The sequence below is a fragment of the Heterodontus francisci genome, chromosome 38 (genome assembly GCF_036365525.1).
Source record: "Heterodontus francisci isolate sHetFra1 chromosome 38, sHetFra1.hap1, whole genome shotgun sequence".
NCBI classification, from domain to species: domain Eukaryota; kingdom Metazoa; phylum Chordata; class Chondrichthyes; order Heterodontiformes; family Heterodontidae; genus Heterodontus; species Heterodontus francisci.
This window is the reverse complement of record NC_090408.1, coordinates 27,741,756-27,766,777: the sequence shown is the minus strand read 5'-3', so window position 1 is coordinate 27,766,777 and position 25,022 is coordinate 27,741,756. Positions and strand designations below refer to the sequence as shown.

Genomic DNA, 25,022 nt, shown 5'->3' with positions numbered 1-25,022 from the left:
ATCTTTGGCAAGTTATTGCAGTGCGTCGTGTAGATGGTACACACTGCAGCCATGGTGCACTGGAGGTGGATGGACTGAATGGTTAACATGGATTTATTACTCATCTGAATTGTCCTGATGGCACAAATTCTACTTGCCACTTATCAGCCCAAGCTTGAACGTTGTCCACGTCTTGCTGCATGAGGCGTTGACAGCCTCAGTATCTGAGTACGACGAATGGAATTGAGCATAGTGCAATCATTAGCGACCATCACCACTTCTGACCTTTAGGATAAGAAGGGAAGGTCATTGATAAAGCAGCTGAAGATGATTGGGCCTAGGACACTACCCTGAGGAACTCCTGCAGCGATGTTCTGGGGCTGAGGTGATTGGCCTCCAACAACCACAACTATCTTCCTTTGTGCTAGCTGTGACTTCAATCAGTGGAGAGTTTTTCCCCTGATTCCCATTAACTCCAAACTATGCATCGCTGAACAGGTTATTGCTGTGTAAGTGCTACTTAATAGCACTGTAAATGACACCTTCCATTACTTGCTGATGACTGAGAGTAGGCTGTGGGGGCGGTAATTGGTTCGATGGATTTGTCCTGCTTTTTGTGGGCAGGACATGCCTGGACAATTTTCTACATGTTGGGTAGATGCCAGTGTTGTAGCAGTACTGGAATAGCTTGGCTATACAAGCAGCTAGTTCTGGAGTAGAAGTCTTCAGCACTACAGTTGGAATGTTGTTGGGGTCCATAGCATTTGCTGTATCTAGTGTGTTCACCTGTTTCTTGGTATCATGCAGAGTGGACTGAATTGTCTGAAGTCTGGCTTCTGTGATGCTGGGGACCCCAGAAGGAGGCAGAGATGAATCATCCACTCAGCACCTCATGCTGTAAAAGACTTGAAGCGTTTTCAACCTTGTCTTTTGCACTCACAGCTGGGCTCTGCCGTCATTGAGGATGGGGAGCCTCCTCCTCCCCTTAGTTGTTTAACTGTCCACCGCTATTCATGACTGAATATGGCAGGACTGCAGGGCTTTGATCTGATCAGTTGTGATCACTTAGCTCTGTATAATGTATGCTGCTTCCACTGTTTAGCATGCATGTAGGTGCTGTGTTGTGCCTTCACCAGGTTGGTGCCTCATTTTTAGATACACCTGTTGCTGCTCCTGGCATGCTCTCCTGCACTCCTCATTGTCCCCTGGCTTGGTCCCCTGGCTTGATGGTAATGGTATAGTGAGGGATAAGCTGGGCCATGAAGGTTTAGATTGTGATTGAATATAATTTTGCTGCTGCTGATGGTCTACAGTGCCTCATGCATGCCCAGCTTTGAGCTACTAGATCTGTTTTCATTCTATCCCATTTAGCATGCTGGTAGTGCTACATGAGCACTAGTGGGGAAAGTCTTCGCTTGAGTCGTTTTAAACAGACTGCAGAAGCTGATTGAGCATGTCTACCCTGAGGCACAGTGCGCTTTCGAGCAGAGAGATCCACCATTGACATGCTGTTCTCCCTTCATCAGCTACAGGAGAAATGCCGTGAACAACAGATGCCCCTCTACGTTGCTTATTAGATCTCACCAAAGCCTTTGAACTCGTCAGCAGACGTGGTCTCTTCAGACTACTAGCAAAGATCGGATGTCCACCAAAGCTACTAAGTATCATCACCTCATTACATGACAATATGAAAGGCACAATTCAGCATAGCGGTGCCTCATCAGACCCCTTTCCTATCCTGAGTGGCATGAAACAGGGCTGTGTTCTCGCACCTACACTGTTTGGGATCTTCTTCTCCCTGCTGCTCTCACATGCGTTCAGGTCTTCAGAAGAAGGAATTTTCCTCCACACAAGATCAGATGGCAGGTTATTCAACCTTGCCCATCTTAGAGTGAAGACCAAAGTACAGAAAGTCCTCATCAGGGAACTCCTCTTTGCTGACGATGCTGCATTAATATCCCACACAGAAGAGTGTCTGCAGAGATTCATCAACAGGATTGCAGCTGCCTGCAACGAATTTGGCCTAACCATCAGCCTCAAGAAAACGAACATCATGGGAAAGGACGTCAGAAATGCTCCATCCATCAATATCGGCGACCACGCTCTGGAAGTGGTTCAAGAGTTCACCTACCTAGGCTCAACTATCACCAGTAACCTGCCTCTCGATGCAGAAATCAACAAGCGCATGGGAAAGGTGTCCACTGCTATGTCCAGACTGGCCAAGAGGGTGTGGGGAAATGGCACACTGACACGGAACACAAAAGTCCGAGTGTATCAAGCCTGTGTCCTCAGTACCTTGCTCTACGGCAGCGAGGCCTGGACAACGTATGTCAGCCAAGAGTGATTTCTCAACTCATTCCATCTTCGCTGCCTCCGGAGAATACTTGGCATCAGGTGGCAGGACTGTATCTCCAATGCAGAAGTCCTCGAGGTGGCCAACATCCCCAGCATATACACCCTACTGAGCCAGCAGCACTCGAGATGGCTTGGCCATGTGAGCCGCATGGAAGATGGCAGGATCCCGAAGGACACATTGTACAGCGAGCTCGTCACTGGTATCGGACCCACCGGCCGCCCATGTCTCCGCTTTAAAGACGTCGGCAAACGCGACATGAAGTCCTGTGACATTGATCACAAGTCATGGGAGTCAGTTGCCAGTGATCGCCAGAGCTGGCGGACAGGAAAAAAGACAGAAGCGCAAGGAGAGAGCCAACTGTGTAACAGCCCTGACAACCAATTTTATCTGCAGCGCCCGTGGAAGAGTCTGTCACTCTAGAATTGGCCTTTATAGCCACTCCAGGCGCTGCTCCACAAACCACTGACCACCTCTAGGTGCTTACCCACTGTCTCTCGAGACAAGGAGGCCAAAGAAAGAAGTGCTGCATAACACCATGGAGGGTGTCTTTCGTGTGAAGATGGGACTTCATCTCCACAAAGACTGTGTGGTGGTCATTCCTACCAATACTGTCATGGACAGATGCATGTGTGACAGGTAGATTGGTGAGGATGAGGTCAAATAGGTTTTTCCCTCGGGTTGGCTCTCACTACTTGTCACAGGCCCAGTCTGGCAGCTATGTCCTACAGGAATTGGCCAGCTCGGTCAGTAGTGGTGCTACTGAGCCAGTCTTGTTGATGGACATTGAAGTCTCCCACCTAGAGTACATTCTGTGTCCTTGCCCCACTCAGTGTTTTTTCCAAATGATGTTCAACATGGAGGAGTACTGATTCATCAGCTGAGGGAGGGCGGTAGGTGGTAATCAGCAGGAGGTTTCCTTGCCCTTGTTTGACCTGATGCCATGAGACTTCATGGGGTCTGAAGTCAATGTTGAGGACTCCCAGGGCCACTCGATCCTGACTGTTCTGTCACTGTTCTGCCACCTCTGGTGGATCTGTCTTGCCAGTGGGACAGGACAAACCCAGGGATGGTGATGGAGGAGTCTGGGACATTGGCTGTAAGGTATGATTCTGTGAGTATGACCATGTCAAGCTGTTGCTAAACTGGTCTATGAGACAAAGTCCCCAAATGTTGGTGAGGAGGACTTTGCAGGGTTGACTGGGCTGGGTGTGCCTTTGTCATATCAAGTGCCTAGTTTGATGCAAGGTAGTCCGTCTGGTTTTATTCTTATTGTTTTCAAAGCGGTTTGATACAACAGAGTGGCTTGCCAAGCCATTTCAGAGGGTAAAGAGTCAGCCACGTTGGGTCTGGAGTCACATGTGGGCCAAAACTGCTATTGCTAAGTAAAATCTGCTTATGTGAGAAATGTTCCCACTATTTTATAAATGGAGAGCGGGAAAGATCGCCACAAAAAATGCAAAGGTTCTTGTAGTGATATGGAAGTTTGTGATAAAGATACTGCCTCTTCAGATATTGCTACCCAAGTGTCATCTTTAATTGGTGTCACTCACCTGTGGGGTGGGGCTTGAACCCATCACCTTCGGATTCAGGGAGTTGAGCACATAATTAAGGCATACACTTCAATGCAATTCTGAGGTCGTCTTGCACTGTTGGAGGTGCCATTTTCTAGATGAGAGGTTAAACTGAGGTGCCATGTGCCTTCTCAGGTGCAGGTAAAAGATCCCAAGACTTATTCAAAGAAATACTGGGGCATCATCCTGGTGTTGTGTCCGTTATTTATGCCCCACTAAAAAGACTATCTGGTCATTTATTTTGTTGCTGTTTGTGGGATCTTGCTGTGTGCAGATTGACTGCTGTGTTTCCTAGCTTTACAACAGTAACCACACTTCAAAAGTATTTCATTATCTATGAAGTGCTTTGGAATGTCACCGGGCTCTGAAAGGTGCCATATTAATGCAAATTATTTCTTTAAGCCTGCAAGACAGCTGATGGGAGAACCGTATGTTTCACTTTTTTTTTAAAAATGAGTTAATGTTTCCATTACTTTAGACACAGCTGTCTGACTATTGACCTTCCCACACAAAGCTTGCAGGAATAGTTGGGTGGAACGATGATGACGATACTGTCTTATTGGAAGTTGTGGCTGCTCGTGAAATATTGAGATTCCTTTCGCAAGCAAAGAACTTCAACAATATAATACTATATAAGAACTTCAACTGCTCAGTTTGAGGCGTTGAACAGTTTGCATTTAAACAGTACAACCTCATTCCTGATACAACCTGATTGCAGATCTTAAAACAGCATTATGAAATCTACAATATGCAATTGATTTCATCTCTTTGAAGATAGCAACAACGACAAACGCTTGATCAAAGAGGTGGGTTTTAAGGAGAATCCTGAAGGAGTGGAGAGGTTTACTGAGGGAATTCCAGAACTAAGGGCCCAGGCTAAAGCCTGGCTACCTGACCCGAACCCGACCCAAACCCGAGTACATGTGCCGGGGTCGGGTCTGTATTCTGTGTCCTGCATTCATGCTCGGGTCGGGTCGGGCTGGACGGTACTTGTTTTGTTTTTAGTTTAGAGATACAGCACTGAAACAGGCCCTTCGGCCCACCGAGTCTGTTCCGACCATCAACCACCCATTTATACTAATCCTACACTAACCCCATATTCCTACCACATCCCACCTGTCCCCCCTATATTTCCTACCACCTACCTATACTAGGGGCAATTTATAATGGCCAATTAACCTATCAACTAGCAAGTCTTTGGCATGTGGGAGGAAACCGGAGCACCCGGAGGAAACCCACGCAGACACAGGGAGAACTTGCAAACTCCACACAGGCAGTATCCAGAATTGAACCCGGGTCGCTGGAGCTGTGAGGCTGCGGTGCTAACCACTGCGCCACTGTGCTTTCTTTTTAATCTACGTTTTGATGTGATTTCTTTCTGTACTAATAACATGTTTGATATTGTCAGGTCGGGCATGAAAAAAAATTAAAGGACTCGGGGTTCGGGTTGGCTGTGTTCGGGTTTTAATTTTATACCCAAGCCAGGCTTTAGCCCAGGCAGCTGAAAGTTGAACTAGAAGAGATTGATTTCCAAGAAGAAAACACCTTTTCTTTCTCCCAGTCTTGCTATTGAAATCAATGGGTAACTACGTCTAATTTGCAATCCTGTAATGGAATTTGTAAACTGTCAAAGCTTTTTAAGCCTGCCGTCTAAGCTGGTCTATGCATTGATGTTTATAAATTAATGAACTATCAACTTCTCCCTTCGTACAAGCACTGTTTTCTCTTCAAAACTCCCTTCAAGATGCTCCCCTCTAAAAAGCCCATCCACAGCCCTTCCTTTTAGCTTTGGTACATCTTTAACTGCTTCTTTGCTGAGGTCCTCACACATACCATCACTGAACTCCATGCTTGTTTTCACGACTCTGCTGAAATCCCTTCCATCTGGCTTTTGTCCTGGCCACAGCACTGAAACTACTCTGCTTAACGGCACTAACAATATTTTGTCTGACTGCAACCATATTATGTCATCCCTTCTTGTCATCCTCGTCTTTGATTGCTCCTTGGACCTGGTTATGGTTGACCATTTACCTTCCTGCACCACTGGATCTGTATGATCCACCTCCATAGTTATACTCCATGATGGGATAGATAGGAGTGGAAATCAAGTTAACCACATTCTCATCATGTCCCCTTACAGTCACCTCTGGCTTGTTGACCCCCTCCTACTCTCGAACGACATGTTTCCTCTCAACAGCATTGTTCCTGAACAGAGGGCCAACATATGTATGCTAATGATACTTCATGTGGCAACAAATAGGTAAAGCTTAGCTCTATGAATATTGATGTTTGACTCTTTGACATGATGTCATGGAAAATCTAGAACATTTAACATTTCATCGTTGGTCAAACTAAAGCAGCTTAACTCCAATCAGGCACTTATATCACAACCTCTAATTCCATTTTCCTTCTCAGCTGCTAGTTCAGGGTAAACCCAATGAGGTGCATGTAGTATAAGGGTATCAAAAGGTTAATCTTGAGAGACTGTAAAGATTACCGCCCACCATGATGATGTAAGAGATCATGTCGGAGAGGCTCAAACAGTTACGACATGCTTTTGAAGGAGACACACAAGCTTGTGTGGAGTGTATATAGTTTTAAATAAATATTAATGTTTAAATACTACAGTCTAAGAACCTCTCTGGTAGACTCAATAAGGTGGAAAGAATACAGAACCCAAACAAATAACAGTGCACATCCTTGGGGTCTTGTTTAATCTGAAGCTGAGTTTCAAACTCCACATCCAATCCCTCACTAAAATGATCTACTTCCACCTCTGCAATACTAGTCATCTCCATTCTAATCTTCCCTCCACTGAAATGCTCATTAGTGCCTTCATCATTCCATTGCTCAACTGTCTATGTTGGCCTCCTGAGATTCAAGCACCATTCATTCAGAGGTGTGTCTTGTGCATTCTATCCAATACCAAGTTCTGTTTGCCGATCACACCTGTCCTTCCTGACTTCCATTGGCTCCCTGTTTCCAATGACACTGGTTCCAAACTTTATGCCCTTGTTTGCCTATCCACCGCACGTCCATGTTTTGCCTTATCTCTGCAACTTGATCCAACTCTATATCCTAGGTTACATCCAATGTCTTCGATCCCCTCCACTCTAAATTCTTTCCTAAATATGTTCCTGATGTACCTCCTACTCATCTTCAAACTCACCCCTTCAAAATTCATTTAGTTGCCCCTCCCACACCCTGCTCAGTGTTTATTGCTTCTGTTTCTTCCCCTTCCTTCTGCCCAAGCATGAAGCCCCTTGGCATTTTTCTCCACATGAAAGACACCATGCAATGATGCAGCTGCTCTACCAAGGGCTGTTAATTCAGTATGGCCATATTGTGATTAAGCATAAAACACTAAATGTTTTACCATTGCTTATATTACTGGTATATCTGATTGCTTGTCAGTAGAAATTTTAAATGCCTGAGGAGCCGCTTGTATGCAGTAGCAGCCATTTTCTTAGATCTAGGTTGGAGATGAACAGATCTTGTTGCAATCTGGTCTTTAGGGTTGGTCATGTTTTAATATTCTGCATTCTGTCTTTCCCTGCCACATGTGGGTAAGTACTGTGCTCATCCAATTACACTCACTCAGCAGGTGGATGGGGGAGAAAGGGGACTGTTTGAACGTCCCTCTCTTCCCTTCCTTTAAAGTAAAAGAACTGGGAGCCTCCATACCGTTTGCTGTCCGGTGTTATGCAACGATTTTCATGATGGGGGAGGAAACCATTTGGTGCCCCAGCAGCCTGTATGTCAGGTCAGCAATAAGTTAATAGGATGTAATAATAGTTCAGTGGTAATAAATTATTGACTTGCTCACTCCTTGTTTATAGTGACATTTTTTTTACCCCAAAAAATTAGTCAAGTTAATCATCAGTGACATCAGTTGTACATTCAGTTCTTTATCAGAAGAGACTACATTTAATATATTTTCTCCAAAGCCACATTCTATTCGTGTGGGCTTTTAGAAATGTTAAACGTTTCCTTGAGGGTTATTTGGAAACATGAATTTCAATTAGGTACTGATTTTCTCGCTTACAGAGAAATGGCTAATCAAGTGTCATTTCTGTACATGTGCGATAAATAGGAATTTGCCACATGTGGGCACAGTGATCTGATACTGTATGGGCAGAGCTGAACTAGAAAGTAAGCATGAAAAATCAAAGATGACTTTTACAATTACGAAGGATCCTTGCTATTGGAACTAAGCTGCTTCTAAACCCTGAATTTTTTTTATTGACTATTTCTATGCAAGGATTTTAAGTTTGAAATTTTCTCAGTTACTGCAATCTACTTTCCAGAACTCAGATGGGTGGTTTCAGTACTGCACTGTAACTGTAGCTATAACACCATATTACTGGAATGTGTAGGACACTCATCCTTTACCCCTGTGACAATGTTTATAGTTAACAGATTTATTGATTAAAATAGTTAGCTGAAGAACATATCAGTACAGCCTCGATGGTCACCAGATAGATTTATATGCAACATGGAATTCAGCCAATCCTTGTCTTGAATCCACAAAGAGTCTTCAATCTTTCTCCTCCTGTCCCACCACTCTGTCCTTGAATTACTTCCGAGGTTTTTGCCTTGATTTGAGCTGCTGGCCTTCTCCAGTTTGAACCATTTTGTTCTTGTCTGTATTTCAAAGATTATGGTCACAAGTGATTTTATTTCTTTCCTGTATTCCTCCCTTTCGACTGGCACAATGTATAGTTGCACTGATGAGACAGTTTTCTAGTACCTTGCTTGGGTGTCTGTTCCTCATGGATGAGTCCACACATCACATGTTGGGGAAACTAGTTGGTACTTGGAGTAGGGGCTACCTTAAAACTGCATAATTCATTGTCTGAATAAATAGATTTGAGCAGGTGAATTGGAGGGGGGTGTGCAGTTGGATCTCTAGACATGGATCACCTTTCACCTAATATTTTTCTTCAACTGGTCAGAGGCTAGGAATCCTGAGGCGAGTAACTCACCTCCTGACTCCCCAAAGCCTGTCCACCATCTACAAGGCACAAGTCAGGAGTGTGATGGAATACTCTCCACTTGCCTGGATGGGTGCAGCTCCAACAACACTCAAGACGTTTGACACCATCCAGGACAAAGCAGCCCGCTTGATTGGCACACCATCTACAAACATTCACTCCCTCCACCACCGACGCACAGTGGCAGCAGTGTGTATCATCTACAAGATGCACTGCAGCAATGCACCAAGGCTCCTCAGACAGCACCTTCCAAACCCGCGACCTCTACCAACTAGAAGGACAAGGGCAGAAAATACATGGGAACACCACCACCTGCAAGTCACACACCATCCTGACTTGGAACTATATCACCGTTCCTTCACTGTCGCTGGGTCAAAATCCTGGAACTCCCTTCCTAACAGCATTGTGGGTATACCTACCCCAAATGGACTGCAGCGGTTCAAGAAGGCAGCTCACCACCACCTTCTCAAGGGCAATTAGGGATGGGCAATAAATGCTGGCCTGGCCTGGCCAGCATCACCAACATCCCATGAATGAATTTTTAAAAACTTCTCCAAAGCCACCTAGAAGGTCAAGGGCAGCAGGTGCATGGGAACGCCACCACCTCCAAGTTTGCCTCCAAGGCGCACACCATCCTGATGGACTTATACCATAGTTGGGTCAAAGTCATGGAACATCCACTTAATAACATTGTAGGAGTAATTTCACCACTAAGGGCTACAGTGGTGGAAGAAGAATGCCCACCATCATGTTCTCAAGGACACCTGCAATCGGCAATAAAGGCCAGTGATGCGCATATCCAGAGAATAAAGATTTTTAAAATGTAAATCCTTACTGCTGATCTTGCTGAATTCAGCCAGCATAACAGAGACCAGGGATCAAAAACTGAAGGTTTAATGGTCTGAGTCCGATGTACGGGACAGTGGGAGTTTTTTCTGGTGAAACTATACTTTTTAATTTTAAAAAGGAGAGGAATGTAATTTTCCAGAACAGTGTAGTCGTCTACAGATAGAAAATTGTGACTGTTGGCACAAAATACTTTGTATACACTTTTGGGTCCAAGAATAACGGAAACATTTTGTGTGACATGCAACATGTTTTGGTCATGATGACTTTGAAGTAGTTGGCACTGGTTGTGTGAGGCCTCATGGGAGTTTTGCTTGGGGGTGGGAAGTATCAACGGTTTTGTAACTATTTGTGTTGAAGGCTGGCTATTGTTACTAAATGTTATAAGAATCATGGTGTCAACCATTGATCTTCACATCCTGGTGCGTGAGGTCATATTTTTATAAAGGATTAAATGTACTTCCCTTTGGGACTCAACAGAGTCCAAACAATAAACTAAAAATAGCCTACTGCAAAGATCATAAGGGACTTCTATTCTGCCACCATCTTGTATACTGATGTACTGATGAGTGGGTGGATGCCAGTGTGTTGCCAATAGCAACAACTTGGGCTGCTGTATATTACTACAATCCTGTATCCTCCTAATTCCCCAGGTCAACAACACAGCTTTGATGTAGGATTTACCATTGTAAAACTATAACAGATACTTGCTTTGAATTGGAAATTATTGTAAAGTATTGAAACATTTATTGTGTGTTAATATATAAGAGCCCTCAATACTTGATCTCTCTATAGTAAGGAAATCATAAAAGATCTGGAGTGGGTTGGCAGTTGGCATTTTGTTCATAGGTTGCTGGCAAATTGTACAGCCTCCACAGTCAGTTCCTGTTTTAACATTGGATTGTCTGCCTCTAAGTTTTTGCTTCATGTGCTAAATGTATATTATAAAGGCAGGAGTGGATACCTGAGAATGACTGCAAACCAATAGCATATTTGAGGGACTGAGATATGGACGTGAGAACAAGTTTGATTTAAAAATTAATGAATTTGAACCCTAAGATTGCTCCCTGATATGAATTATATAGTAATCATTGCGTATGTGTGTGTGTGTATAAGAGAGAAAAAGGAAATTGACTTTACTTTTTAACACATTATTGCTAGTCATTACAGATGCTGGTTGTCAGTGCACTCCATGTTTGCGACGATATGCTCATTGGACGATTAGTGATACTTCACTACAGCAAGTCTGTTAAGGCATCATTTGCACATGATTATTCAGAAACATTATGACCAGTAAAAAAAAAATATGACTAGCAGATGGCAGTCAGGAAGTGCCTGAGCTTTATTTTGTGGTTAGTTACTTACAATTCTTTGACAAATTTATAAAAGCCTATGAATGTGCTACAGGATAGAGCTCAGTCATTGTCTCTGCTTTCTTGAAGTTAATTACTGGAAAACACATCATTGTTATGGATTAGGTGGAGTCCTCTGCCCAATGGTGACTTCATGCTTTAAAATACATTTGATTGTTTTATCATGTCTTGATAAAATGATTGAAACATTGATAAATGCTCAGCTGACTTGCCATTTTATAATCTAATTAAAACCCATTAATGTGTTCTGCAATCTCCTGTATTATTAGTTCCTTTATCGTCACAATTTTTTTTTGTTGCCTCTTTCTTCCTTGTGGATTATTTACCTATCACCACATGCAGCTCTTGAGGTGGAGTAAATAGTTCATGTTGCAGCCTTTTCCATGTTTTTTAATGATCCATAGCTGACCAAGAGGCTACACATTTTTAATATGCTATTTCTGGTGAGTAAATGTTGGGTAAGGGCAAATAACGTACAGTCAGTCATTTGCAAAGTGTTACTGTGGTTCATATAGTTTAGGTGGTGTTGAAGTATTCATAGTTTTTTTTAATGTATATCATTTTCTATGTGAATTAACAATTGGATGCAATTGTTTACCATTTCAAAGCTGATTTTTCACAATTTTTAAGCAGATTTCATTAGTTGGCCTCAGATACTAAAGTTGCTGCATCTTCTTACTGTCTGTGTTTTGAGCCTTAAGCCATTTCCTTAACTCACACCCTGTGGGTATCACATTGTATCAAGTATGTAATGTTAATATGCCTCTACTGTTCAAGTTGGAGAGATTGATCAGTGCAGGTTGTACAGAATGATTAAGGACAAAAGAAAACTCCATATTTCACCACTGTTGCAAGTGGTGTCTTCAGACATAATGCAAACTACTGCAGTGAACAGCTGAATAACAGCATATAGCAGGGCTGCCAACAGCAATAGTTGCAATAGATTGCAAATTAAACTGTTGCCACAGGATTCTAGTTACCAGTCAGCACTATTAAGAATTAACTGTTGTGCAGGTTTTTACAGTGTCAGACATGAAATGAATGTTGGTTTTGGCTTAAGGCTAACAGTAACATAATCTAAGAGCTAAAACATAACAAATAGAATTATTATGATGACTTCTATTGCATAGTTGTGAACTGCAATTTTATTGTACTGTCTATGATGTTCTGTGCACTAGCAATATTTCAGTTACTTCAAGCTCTTTCCGTGCCTTGATACTGTGATCCTTGACTTAAAATAAGGGTGGAATTCTGTTGAAGAAGCATCTGTCGACATGTATGGTACGGCAGTATATTTTACAATGCCTCAAGGCACATTTAAATGTTCTGTTCATTGTATAAAACACTGATTTGCACCACTCCATAAATATAAATATCCCTTAAGGTGCATTTTCAGTATGTTTCTACATGGGCTTACCAGAGGTCCATCCATACTGGAAGAGGAAATAACCTTGAATGGTAGAGCATGGATCTCGAATAGAGCTGAATCACTTCTAAAGTTATCTACGTTATCATACTGCTGGCGGAGAAAGGGGAACCTCAGTGCCTTGTTTCCAGCAGTGCTACCAGCAAACTTAAACCACCATTGCACACTGCCATTTCTTTATAGGTTGCCATCTGCCAGCCTATCTATATGTGCCAACAATGAGGCTTTTATGTTGCTGGTCAATATGACATTTCCCTGACACCAGGAAGGTCTGCCGCAGGAAGCTAACACTTGGAAGCCATGGTACATGTGCAGTTATGCCTCCATACAGTTGTTTCTCCATTGCTGTCTCTGCTCTGAATTCTGGCCAACAGTGCAAATGGTGTGAGTTCAGCATGCCCACAGATTATGGCAAAGTGGTCTTGCAATACGAATGGGGGAAAGAGAAAATAAGATTTTGTGTGTGTTGTGTGTAATCTTATGAAGAATGGATTTATCATTTTGTTACTAATTGAGTGCAGAAGAAACTCAATTCTGACGATGGATTTTGCAGTGTCTTTGACAGATTTGTTGCTCACTCCTGCAATTCACTGGGAATTGCTTCATGAACTAAAGCCTTCATTGTAGTAATGCCTGCACTGAAAAAATAATTAGTTCACCTTTACCCAGAAAGGAATCAAAGGAAAGGTTAGAAAGCTCAAGATGTACAGTGAAAAAACCAAAGTGACATGAAGGGTTCCATCAGAGTACCTATCAGATCTCCTGACGGTTTGCAATGGAACAGTATTGATGATGACAGCTAAAGAGCAAGTCTTCAGCCACATCCACCTTGGCAAAGGTGCTTAGTAAGTTCATCAACCTTTTGTTTAAAAATGTTGAAAGTCGGATTATTGCATTAGCAAAGGACGGTGTGGAATAATCATGATAAGTTGTTACATAAGGGATTTGCTAAGAGGTGAAAAATAACCAAGAGAAAACTATATTAAGTGAATTAATGAAACTAAAAGTAGCAAAAAACACTAGGCCCAGATGGTTTGCATCCCAGAATATTGAAGGTGGTTAGAAAGTACATGGAGAAGTCACCGACCATAATTTTTCAAAAATCTTTTGAGACTGCAGTTGTACAGTTACAAACTTTACACCCCTGCTAAAGAACCGGGAAGTTATAGACTTGCCCTCATAGTTATACTTCTATGACCTGAGATGAAATTGGTAAATAATTAGAAAGGCATAGGCTAATCAGCAACAGTCGTGTGAATTTCCAGCGAGTAAGTCATGATCGTGTTCTCGCACCTACACTGTTTGGGATCTTCTTCTCCCTGCTGCTCTCACATGCGTTCAAGTCTTCAGAAGAAGGAATTTTCCTCCACACAAGATCAGATGGCAAGTTCTTCAACCTTGCCCGTCTTAGAGCGATGACCAAAGTACGGAAGGTCCTCGTCAGGGAACTCCTCTTTGCTGACGATGCTGCATTAATATCACTCACAGAAGAGTGTTTGCAAAGACTCATCAACAGGATTGCGGCTGTCTGCAACGAATTTGGCCTAACCATCAGCCTCAAGAAAACGAACATCATGGGACAGGACATCAGAAATGCTCCATCCATCAATATCAGCGACCATGTTCTGGAAGTGGTTAAAGAGTTCACCTACTTAGGCTCAACTATCACCAGTAACCTGTCTCTCGATGCAGAAATCAACAAGCGCATGGGAAAGGTGTCCGCTGCTATGTCCAGACTGGCCAAGAGGGTGTGGGAAAATGGCGCACTGACACGGAACACAAAAGTTCGAGTGTATCAAGCCTGTGTCCTCAGTACCTTGCTCTATGGCAGCGAGGCCTGGACAACGTATGTCAGCCAAGAGTGAATTCTCAATTCATTCCATCTTTGCTGCCTCCGGAGAATCCTTGGCATCAGGTGGCAGGACCATATCTCCAATGCACAAGTCCTCGAGACAGCCAACATCCCCAGCATATTCACCCTACTGAGCTAGTGGCACTTGAGATGGCTTGGCCATGTGAGCCGCATGGAAGATGGCAGGATCCCGAAGGACACATTGTACAGCGAGCTCGTCACTGGTATCAGACCCACCAGTCGTCCATGTCTCTGCTTTAAAGACGTCTGCAAACGCGACATGAAGTCCTGTGACACTGATCACAAGTCGTGGAAGTCAGTTGCCAGTGATCGCCAGAGATGGCAGTCAGCCATAAAGGCGGGGCTAAAGAGTGGCGAGTCGAAGAGACTTCGCAGTTGGCAGGAAAAAAGACAGAGGTGCAAGGGGAGAGCCAACTGTGTAACAGCCCCAACAACCAATTTTATCTGCAGTGCCTGTGGAAGAGTCTGTCACTCTAGAATTGGCCTTTTTAGCCACTCCAGGCGCTGCTTCACAAACCACTGACCACCTCCAGGCGCTTACCCATTGTCTCTTGAGACAAGGAGGCCAAAGAAGACTAAGTCATGATTGACTAATCAAAGTAAATTTTGCTGAGGAAATTAGAATTCACTAATTGAGGATGTGGTAGATATTGCACTGATCTCTTTTTAGAAGGAGTTTAACAAGGTGCACAAGAGACTTGTTACAAAAGTTAAGGCATATGATATGAAGAAATTGTCACCACATGGATATGGGAGACGGGCAGCAAAGAGCAAATGGTAAATGGCTGTGTTTCTAATTGGCAAGACATGAACAGTGGTATCCCCCAGGGAGCCGTGCTTAGGTCTCTTATTTTCCATGTCAGAATTTGGGCACATGCAAGGGTTCCGATTAGGTTTTCTGATAGTAATATAAGGGAGCATGACAAACCGAGAAAGAATGCAGGAGAACACAGCTAGGTTAGAGTGTGGAAATAAGTGCAGTTAAATGTTGAGAAATCTAAAAGTTTTTAAATAAATAAAAGCAAAGTGAATTTTGCTGCAAATGGAGAAGTGTGGGAGAATAGTGTTACAGTAGAACTTTAGTTTAGAGATACAGCACTGAAACAGGCCCTTCGGCCCACCGAGTCTGTGCCGACCATCAACCACCCATTTATACTAATCCTACACTAATCCCATATTCCTACCACATCCCCACCTGTCCCTATATTTCCCTACCACCTACATTTACTAGGGGAAATTTATAATGGCCAATTAACCTATCAACCTGCAAGTCTTTGGCATGTGGGAGGAAACCGGAGCACCCAGAGGAAACCCACACAGACACAGGGAGAACTTGCAAACTCCACACAGGCAGTACCCAGAATTGAACCCGAGTCACTGGAGCTGTGAGGCTGCGGTGCTAACCACTGCGCCACTGTGCCGCCCTTGAAGTTGAAAACCTATTTTCAGTACTGGCATGATGAGTTGAAAGAAACCTTTTCTGCTGCAATTTCAATGATTCTTGTGACCATGAGTCCAAATCTTTACAGTATTCTACAACCCATTAAAGCAGAAGTGGAAGAGAGTGCATTGTGGTAAGCAGAAATGTAGGTTAGTGTATTGGTAGCACAGCATGACAAAACTGCTACTGTGTGGGTGCGAATTTTGATCTGCATAAAATTTTGCAACAAATTTCAGAATATTTTCAGAATGGCCCATACAACATGAGGTGACAATGTGTATTGAAGAGTTTCTTCCCATTCTTCAGGAAGTGGTATGGCCAGTTTGCATGAGGGGAAGGAGGAATCTAATTTAGACTTACCCTGGCAAAATAAATTTAGGTTACGTGAAATTTTAGTTAATGTCATTCAACTTATTTTCATGCTCAGACTTTTTGAGAAATCGCTATTGCTTTCTTTGCATAAAGTAAAATAGTTGTTGTTTTAATTTTGTTCTCTGGATGTGGCAACGTTTATTGCTTTCGAGAATTGAACCGAAAAGGTGGTGTGACTATATTGTCGAACCATTGCAGCCTTTGTTGTGATGTGGTATTCCTGTAATTCGCAGTTATTTGTACAACTGGCTTGCTAAACCACTTGGAGGGCATTAAGGATCACTCACATTATATGGACTAAATTTACTGTAAACCAGAATGATAGACATGTGAACCAGTTGCGTTTTTATGACAAGCTGGCAGCCTTAATGTTCATTTATTTCCCCAGGTACTAGCCCAAAATTAGCAGATTTATTGAATTCACAACATACCATGGAGGAACCTGAACTGTGTTACCATAATTATTGCATTACCTACAGTGCCACTGACCAGTGGAATTGGATATCGCTGCAGTAATCCCATTGTCTAGCCTTTGGACCACTTGATAATGCTCTGCATTGCTACAAGCAGGAGCTGTAATGAAGAGGATTGCTGTTATTTTGTCTGGCATGGTGAGATTATGTAGAAAGTCATCCTGCCCAGCAAACTGGTATTATCTGATGCAATATTGTCATTTTGTCTAGTGTCACCCTGATGCACAGCAAAGCTTTGAAGATATTTAATCCCTCTGAAGGACTGGTTTAATATTTCTTTTCACATACTGTGGAGATGGGAGGAGGAGTGATAAACACCCAGCACCCTGTCTATCGTAGCTATTTCTATCACATGCAATGTTAGCTTGTGTGGCACAGTCCATCGGCACCGCTATGTCTGATCTTTCTAAAGGTGTGAAATGGCAGTAATGGTTGACAACTCAACCATTGTAACTCCAGGATCCATATGATGCATTCTCTCTTGCCAGCTGCACCATCAGTATGGTGGTCACCTTCCCTTCCTCTGAAACATCATCAAGAAGTTTTCAGCAATAGAATTGGAAGATATGGCCTAGGAGAAACATTGCTGGAAATATGACGGAAGGTTTATTAATAATTAAATTTCTCGCTGGATTAACTTTGAAAAGTTTTCTATAGTTAGATTACCTAGAGGACAGCTGTTTACTTCATCTCCTGTAACTGGTTACAGATGATGAACATGATATTTATAGTTTTGTGGGTTTTTTTTCTTAAATATGCTTTTCAAAGTGCGGCTCGTCCATAAAGAAAACCTGAACATTTTTCAACATTAGGTGCCCAAAGCTTGATGCAGTGTAAAGCTCCTTGTACTCTGCCCCAACAATGTGTTTTAACCCAACCTTGGTATATCGTCATGCACCAGTGTGACATTTTCATTCACTGCTGGCCCCAATGTACAGAACGGGCTCCTTTGTTTTCAACAGGTCATGCATGGTTTTGTGCAGCAGTCCTGCACACAATAAGAACTGGATTAGGTCTGCCCTAACTCACTTCGCACGGGGTGAATCTGAAAGAGAGATCCGAATCTCAATCCTTACTACAATCCCACAGAACCTAGGTCATAGTGTGCTAATCTACTGCATCAATCATCACCTTCAGGAACAACTTCTCGGGCACTAGTATCAAAGGGCTGAATTTTACCAGCTCCTCCACGCCATGGGTCACAGCGGGGGGAGAGGCCTGACTCGACCCGCGACGTCGAGAAGGGCCCGCCACATTTTACTTGGCAGTGGGCCTTAAATCGGCATATTTAAATCAACCTAAATGATATGGAAATAAACTTACTTGCAGGCGGCGGCCGTCCCACGCCGATTTTACGGCCACTGTTCATACCTCACATGCCTTCGGAGGTGGGGGGGTGGGGAGGAATAAAATTTTCAGGGCGGGAGGGGTGGGGGAGTGGGGAAAACACTGTTTATTGGCTGTGGGGATGGTGGGGAGGGGTTGAAGGGCAAAAGTTAGAAGGTTGGGGGGAAAGGACGGGTAGGGAAAAAGACAAGTGTTGTTAATATCGGGCAATGAAATGACCATGGGGGGTGTGGGGGGTGTTGGGGAAGGACCTCCATACCATTGTTAAAAAATAATGAATACTGTACCTTTAAAAAATTAAAATTACTTCTAAGGGCATAAAGCTCTTTAAAAATGGCGTCGGTGCCCCCTCTATGTCATTGGGGGTGGCCTCTCTAGCCCCTCTTCTTAAATCAGCCCCCGCACGTAATATCGCGGAGGCTGTGCAGCGGCACTTCCATATCAGAAGGCAGCCAAGTTCAAAGTGCATCGCAGCGGAGCACAGCGTGCAAATAAAATCCAGCTCATAAAGCTATCTTTGTTGATGGTGACAAGTTTCTGGTTGAGCTGCAGGTATGAGAGAGAGAAACAGGGAGGGACAGGCAGGCACTTATTCTCTTGCAATCAGATGAAAGCAAGAGGACAATCTCTCTTTACTGCCAACAGTGTCCACGTAGTGGGCGCACTCCTTGCAATCTTCAACTCTTCTCCCTCCACCTCCCCCCCCATATCCTAAGATCCCAGGACAGTGCCCAAATGACTGAGCTGCACTTCATAAAAATAATGAAAATTATTTATTGCTGCCCTTAAAACAGGGTTTTATGTCACTAACCAGCATGTTCAGTTAAGCGTGGTAGGAAAACAAACATCATGCTTTTTGGGGGTGATATATCATTGCCTTCATTGCTTATTTTTTAAATTAGCAATGGACGCATTCATACATGCAGCATGTTTCTGATCATTTTATGTGCTTGCTGCAGTGTTCTGCATTCTAAACACACTTGATTGATTTTATGGGCAGTAACAGTTCTGACCTTGTGACAGGCTGCTATAATGAGCATTTTTGATTTTCGTCCAGCAAATAAGTGTTTTTGCTTAAAGGTGCATGGCCTTCATCCTCTTTATGTAAAGAAAGTAGTTTGGCTAACCTTTTACATTCACAAACGAAAGCAACACTCGCCGATCTAAATCGGGGCAATTTTTTTTGGAGTTGTTTGCAATTAACATATGGTGGAGGAAAGTGGGTTTAGTCTTCCACAGCTTTAATCTAAGAAGGCTTTCCCCTTAACATATCCTTTCACTAGATTTCAGTTTCATTGGTCTGACTGGAGTCCTTTGTGGTCAGGATTTTGTAAAGTGGTCTAAACAGATTTTCAATGTTAAGTGGTTGAAATTAAATAATTTCAACCACTTAACATTAAATGTTATTAATTATGAATTAAATAATTTCAACTAACTGGTCAGTTTGTGGTTCACTCTCAGGTCAGCAATAAATTGGAATAGGTTGCATTGCAAATTTGCCTCTTTTTTTCCCTCCTTTGACAATTGCCACTTCTCAAAGGTGCTCAATCTGAAAATAATGCCCAGTATCTTTTAAAATGCCCAAAAGGTAACAATGTACAAATATTGGTCCAAATTTCTTGTAACATTTTGTATTTTGTCGATGTTATATTGAAGATTATCATTTAGGAATCTGATTTCTAGTAGTGGAAGACACTTCTAATTAGTTTATCTAGCTTTGTGGCTTTGAGTTACTATGCTGTGCAGTACTGAAGTGTTTTATTAGAGATGGGAATGATGTGACAAACTCTGTTTCTGTAAACCTGATATCTCATCTGAATTTATTATTCAACAATCACCTGCCTTTAACATCGTAAAACGTCGCAAGGTGCTTCACAGAAGTGTTATCAAACAAACGTTTGACACCAAGCCACCTAAGGATAGGTTTAGGGAAATAATTCCAGAGCTTAGGGCCTTGGCAGCTAAAGGCACAGCCAGAAATGGTAGAGTGATTAAACTCTGGACTTACAAGAGGCCTGAATTTTAGGGCTGGAAAAGGCTATAGTGATGGGGAGCGGCAAGGCCATGGGGGGATATGAAAACTAGGATATTTTAAAATTGAAGCATTGCTGGACCAGCAGCCAATGTAGGTCAGCAAGCACAGGATGAAGAGTGAGTGGGACTTGGTGTGAGTTAGTATATGGACTGCAGAGTTTTGGATAAGCTCAAATTTATGTAGTGTGTAAGTTGGGAGGTTGGCTAGGAGAGCATTGGAAAAGTCAAGTCAGGAGGTAACAGAGGCATTAAATCATTGACTCTGAACAGAGGAGGGCCTGCTTCTAGCACTCCTCGAGCTTTGCAGGTTTTCTCAAAATATTTTGGCAGATAATGAATAATGTACCTTTTTTCTAATACAAGTGATGGTTTAATTGGTGCTTCTACTCACATTGCTTTCCTTCCCTGTTGTGGTTAGTTGTGAAAATAGCTAGCAACTGAACTCAAGGGTAAAGAGAAGTACAATTGTAGGAAGTTTGAAAATGCCTAGGAAGTCTGTCAGCATCTAGAGAGAGTGTTTAATCTTTTCCTTTGTCAATGCTGCTGTGCATTTACATCATTTTCCACATTCTGAATCAGCCGAACAACTTGATGATGTGCTTCCCTCCAATATTTGTCGCAATCTGTGCTTTTGTAAAGTTAGCTTCTATGACCGAAAGAGGCAATTGCAACATTCAATTAACATGGCAAGAAATAGGGCTTTCAGTTCAGTTGGTGCACTGAGAGTTATGAACTCACTGCAATTGTGAACTACTATGAAAGTTAACAGTAAAGCACAACTTGTGGTAGTTAGCTTAGAGAAAGCAGCTACCACCAAGGCCGACTTGTGAAATGCACATAGAATAACATCAAGCAAGGGGAGGTGGTGGCGTAGTGGTAATGTCACTGGACAAGTAATCCAGAGCCCAGGCTAATGCTGTTCAATGCTAATTCAATTATTAAATCTGCAATTAAAAAGCTAGTTTAATGGTGACCATGAAACTGTTGTCAATTGTTGTAAAAACCCATCTGGTTCACTCATGTCCTTTAGGGAAGGAAATCTGCCATCCTTACCTGGTCTGGCCTACATGTGACTCCAGAGCCACAGAAATGTGGTTGACTTTTAACTGCTGTCTGAAATGGTTTAACAAGCCACTCAGTTGTCAAGGGCAATTAGGGATTGGCAACAAATGCTGGCCTAGTCCTAGTCAGCGACGCCCACATCCCCACAAACGAATTTTTAAAAAACCCTTGGACCATGCTGATGGTTTATAAGGCCTGTGTTCTCAGCACCTTGCTGTGTGGCTGTGAAACATGGGCAACTTACAACCACCAGGAAAAGGAGCTCAATAATTTGCATCTTCGCTGTCTGTGGTGCATTATGAGTATATGCTGGCGGGACAAAAGCACAAAAATGTGGCAGTCCACCCAAAGGCAGAGCTCCGAAGTGTGTTGGCACTAATCAAACAGAGGCAGCTTTGGTGGATCAGACACGTCCACAGGATGGAAAATGGCTGCATGCCCAAGGACCTTCCGTATGGTGAGGTAGCAGGGGCCAGACAACCAGTGGGGCACCCAAGTTCCACTTCAAGGATACTTGCGTGGTGACATGAAGGCCCTAAATGTTGACTATCGCACCTGGGAGTCAGTAGCTGGCGAAAGAGGGAAATGGCGACACATCCTGTGGACTGGTGTGCACTACCACGGCGACCTGTGACTATAGCAGCTTGGCAACAGGCGCCAACATCAAAAACAACAACTCACAGTGTCACTTGGCAGCTTCACGTCCGGCACTTGTGGCCGAACCTGCCTCTCGAGGATTGGCCTTCACAGCCATCAGCAAAGGTGCACCAAGAGAAGACACCCCGCCTAAATGGATTGTTTGCTGCATGTCCATCATCTTTCATAGATGGACGGATGCCAACCACACACAACCACATCCAGTATGAAAGGCTCATAACTCTCAAATGCTGCAGGCATGACTGAGTTATCATGACCTTTCACACATATTAAAGAATAGCAGAAACCTGCAGTCATTGCTGAGGACAATATATTCATCTAGGAGTCTTGATACAATTAATACAAGTGTGGAAGTCTGAACTAAGTAGTTGATCTTTGTGAGGTGTGAAATTATCTAGAACAGATTTACTGCATGGTAACCTATCTCACTGATGTATATGGTTTGCATGTATTTTCATTAGCATGTATGAAATGTGGTTTCAGTGTTGTCTTGTATATTGTATCTAACACAGCTGATCAGAAAAAACAAATGTTTCCACTTTGGGCACAACCAGCGATCGGAGCACACATTGTGTGCAAAATTACGCCAGGTTTCAGAAGTGGTTTACTTGCTCAAGTTTCCATCCATGCTCATTTGCATAGCGCCGAATGTATAATCTTCCATGAACAGGCGCAATCAGGCAACATTTTAGAATGTAATCTTCGGGAAAAAATTGTATTAAACCTATTTCCTCATGTATTTAAGACCGGTGCATTTCTATTAACACAGCTGGAAGTGAGTTTATCACAAAAAAAAAATCAGCAATTTTAATCGGGGTTGTATTGTACTTAGATTTCCAGAAGGCATTTGATAAGATACCACATCAAAGGTTATTGCAGAAAATAAAAGCTCATGGTGTAGGGGGTAACGTATCGGCATGGATAGAAGATTGGCTAGCTAACAGGAAACAGAGAGTAGACATAAGTGGATCATTTTCTGCTTGGAAAGATGTAACGAGTGGTGTGCCACAGGGATCTGTGCTGGGGCCTCAACATTTTACAATTTATATAAATGACTTAGATGAAGGGACGAAGGTTTGGTTGCTAAATTTGCTGACAACACATAGATAGGTAGGAAAGTAACTTGTGAAGAGGACATAAGGGGGCTACAAAGGGATAGAGATAGGTTAAGTGAGTGGGAAAAGACCTGGCAAATGGAGTATAATGTAGGAAAGTGTGAAATTGTCCACTTTGGCAGGAAGAATAAAAAAGAAGCATATTCTCTAAATGGTGAGAGATTGCAGAGCTCTGAGATGCAGAAGGATCTGGGTGTCCTCATGCATGAATCGCAAAAGGTTAGTATGCAGGTACAGCACGTAATTAGGAAAGCTAATAAAATGTTATCATTTATCGCGAGGGGAATTGAATACAAAAGTAGGGAGGTTATGCTTCAGCTATACAGGGCATTGGTGAGACCACATCTGGAGTACTGTGTACAGTACTGGTCTCCTTATTTAAGGAAGGATGTAAATGCGTTGGAGGCAGTACAGTGAAAGTTTACTAGACTAATACATGGAATGGGTGGGCTGTCTTACGAGGAAAGATTGGACAGGCTAGGCTTATATCCGCTGGAATTTAGAAGAGTAAGAGGCGACTTGATTGAAACATATAAGATCCTGAGGGGTCTTGACAGGGTGGATGTGAAAAGGATGTTTCCCCTTGTGGGAGAATTTCAAACTAGGGGGGTCACTGTTTATAAATAAGGGGTCGCCCATTTAAGACAGAGATGAGGAGAAATCTTTTCTCAGAGGGTCGTGAGTCTTTGGAATTCTCTTCCTCAAAAGGCAGTGGAAGCAGAGTCTTTGAATATTTTTAAGGCAGAGGTAGATAGATTCTTGATAAGCAAGGGGGGGTTAGAAGGTTATCGGGGATAGGTGGAAATGTGGAACAATCAGCCATGAACTTATTGAATGGTGGAGCAGGCTCGAGAGGTTGAGTGGCCTACTCCTGCTCCTAATTTGTATGTTTTAGCTCACCACCAGTAATAGTCATTTGGTAGTACAGAACTTGAGTATTGTTGAAAATAGAGTCACGTTGGTATTGGTATTCTTGCGAATTGTCCTGATCGGTGCAAGACGAAAAGCTTCGATAGCATATCTCTATTTTCAGCAATACCTGTGAAGAACTCGATTTTAAACAATTGAAAATGACTTTAAAAAAATCTATACAGAACCATTTATTAGCCATATTGGCATATTAGTAATTTAAAACAATTAATGCTTTTAAAACGTATCTATTATTGCCCTTGTGCCTAAAAAAAAATGCTTAATCTTAAGAACCTTCCCGACGGCCCACAAACGACACAATCGGCAGAAACTCGCAATGGTGATTAATTCAGTTTGGGGGCATGGCCAATTTTGTGGGTAGGGCAGTTTTCTAACATAATAGAATGTTTTTAAAGCTTGTTCAAAAGATCGTGGAAACTCAATTTGCACTTGTCACAATTTGTGCTCGAAGTTCCTTGACCGTTTGCACTGGGTTAGCTGATTTTGAGCGATTTGTGCTGAAAAAAACAAATGCAACCCTGTGGAAACACCAGCCCAATGTAGTTCCAATAGGCAGTAATTAATGCTATAATTCAAGACTGCAAGAGCAGTTTGTGACTTGGAGCTCATTATCTCAACTCCCTTTAGAGCTGATGGAAAACAAGTGGTTGGGATCATTTTCACTGTGTATTGGGTGTTACAGCAAGGTAAGGCTCGAACATATGTCACTGTTTTTATTTTTATATCCCTGTATAATGAGAAGGTAAACAAGTTTTTTTTCAGAATTTTGCCTTGGGTTACGTATTACCTGTCTTGCTCACTGTCTGTCTCTTTGTCTGTCTCTCTCAACATTGTTCTCTGAAGCCTACACAATGGGCAGGCTGCTTGTATGGGAACATAACCAAACTTAATCTAATCCTGTTTTGTTTTGTCCAGCACTCCCACGTACACATTTTCCTGACAGATTTTTCTTGTCCTCCCTGCTTGGCACGCCCACCATCGATACTAACAAACTTAGTACTGACCAGGGCTTGAACTTGGAGCGTTCCCAGTTTTTGCACTTGTGCACTGAACATTATTGGCTTTGCTGCAGTCATTGTAAAATGTAAATGCTTTCCTCCCTACTCATGAGAACCAGATAAAGAAGTTAAGATCTCAGACGTGAATCGGGCTCTCAGTTGCAGTACTTTGTGG

General features: G+C 42.7%; 1 protein-coding gene across 10 annotated transcripts in view; it reads left to right on the top strand.

Moving 5' to 3' along the window:
* The window catches only part of atp8b4 (ATPase phospholipid transporting 8B4), a 251,477-nt gene that overhangs the window by 50,713 nt on the left and 175,742 nt on the right, over positions 1-25,022 (top strand). Inside the window, exon 1 of one of the 10 annotated variants that reach the window (XM_068017961.1) lies at positions 11,545-11,562. The exons of 8 other annotated variants lie outside the window; for them this stretch is intronic. The gene's annotated coding sequence lies outside the window, so the exon portion shown is untranslated. Of the gene's footprint in view, positions 1-11,544; positions 11,563-24,287; positions 24,536-25,022 lie in introns of those variants that run through there. One more of the 10 variants, XM_068017960.1, reaches the window with a different exon arrangement.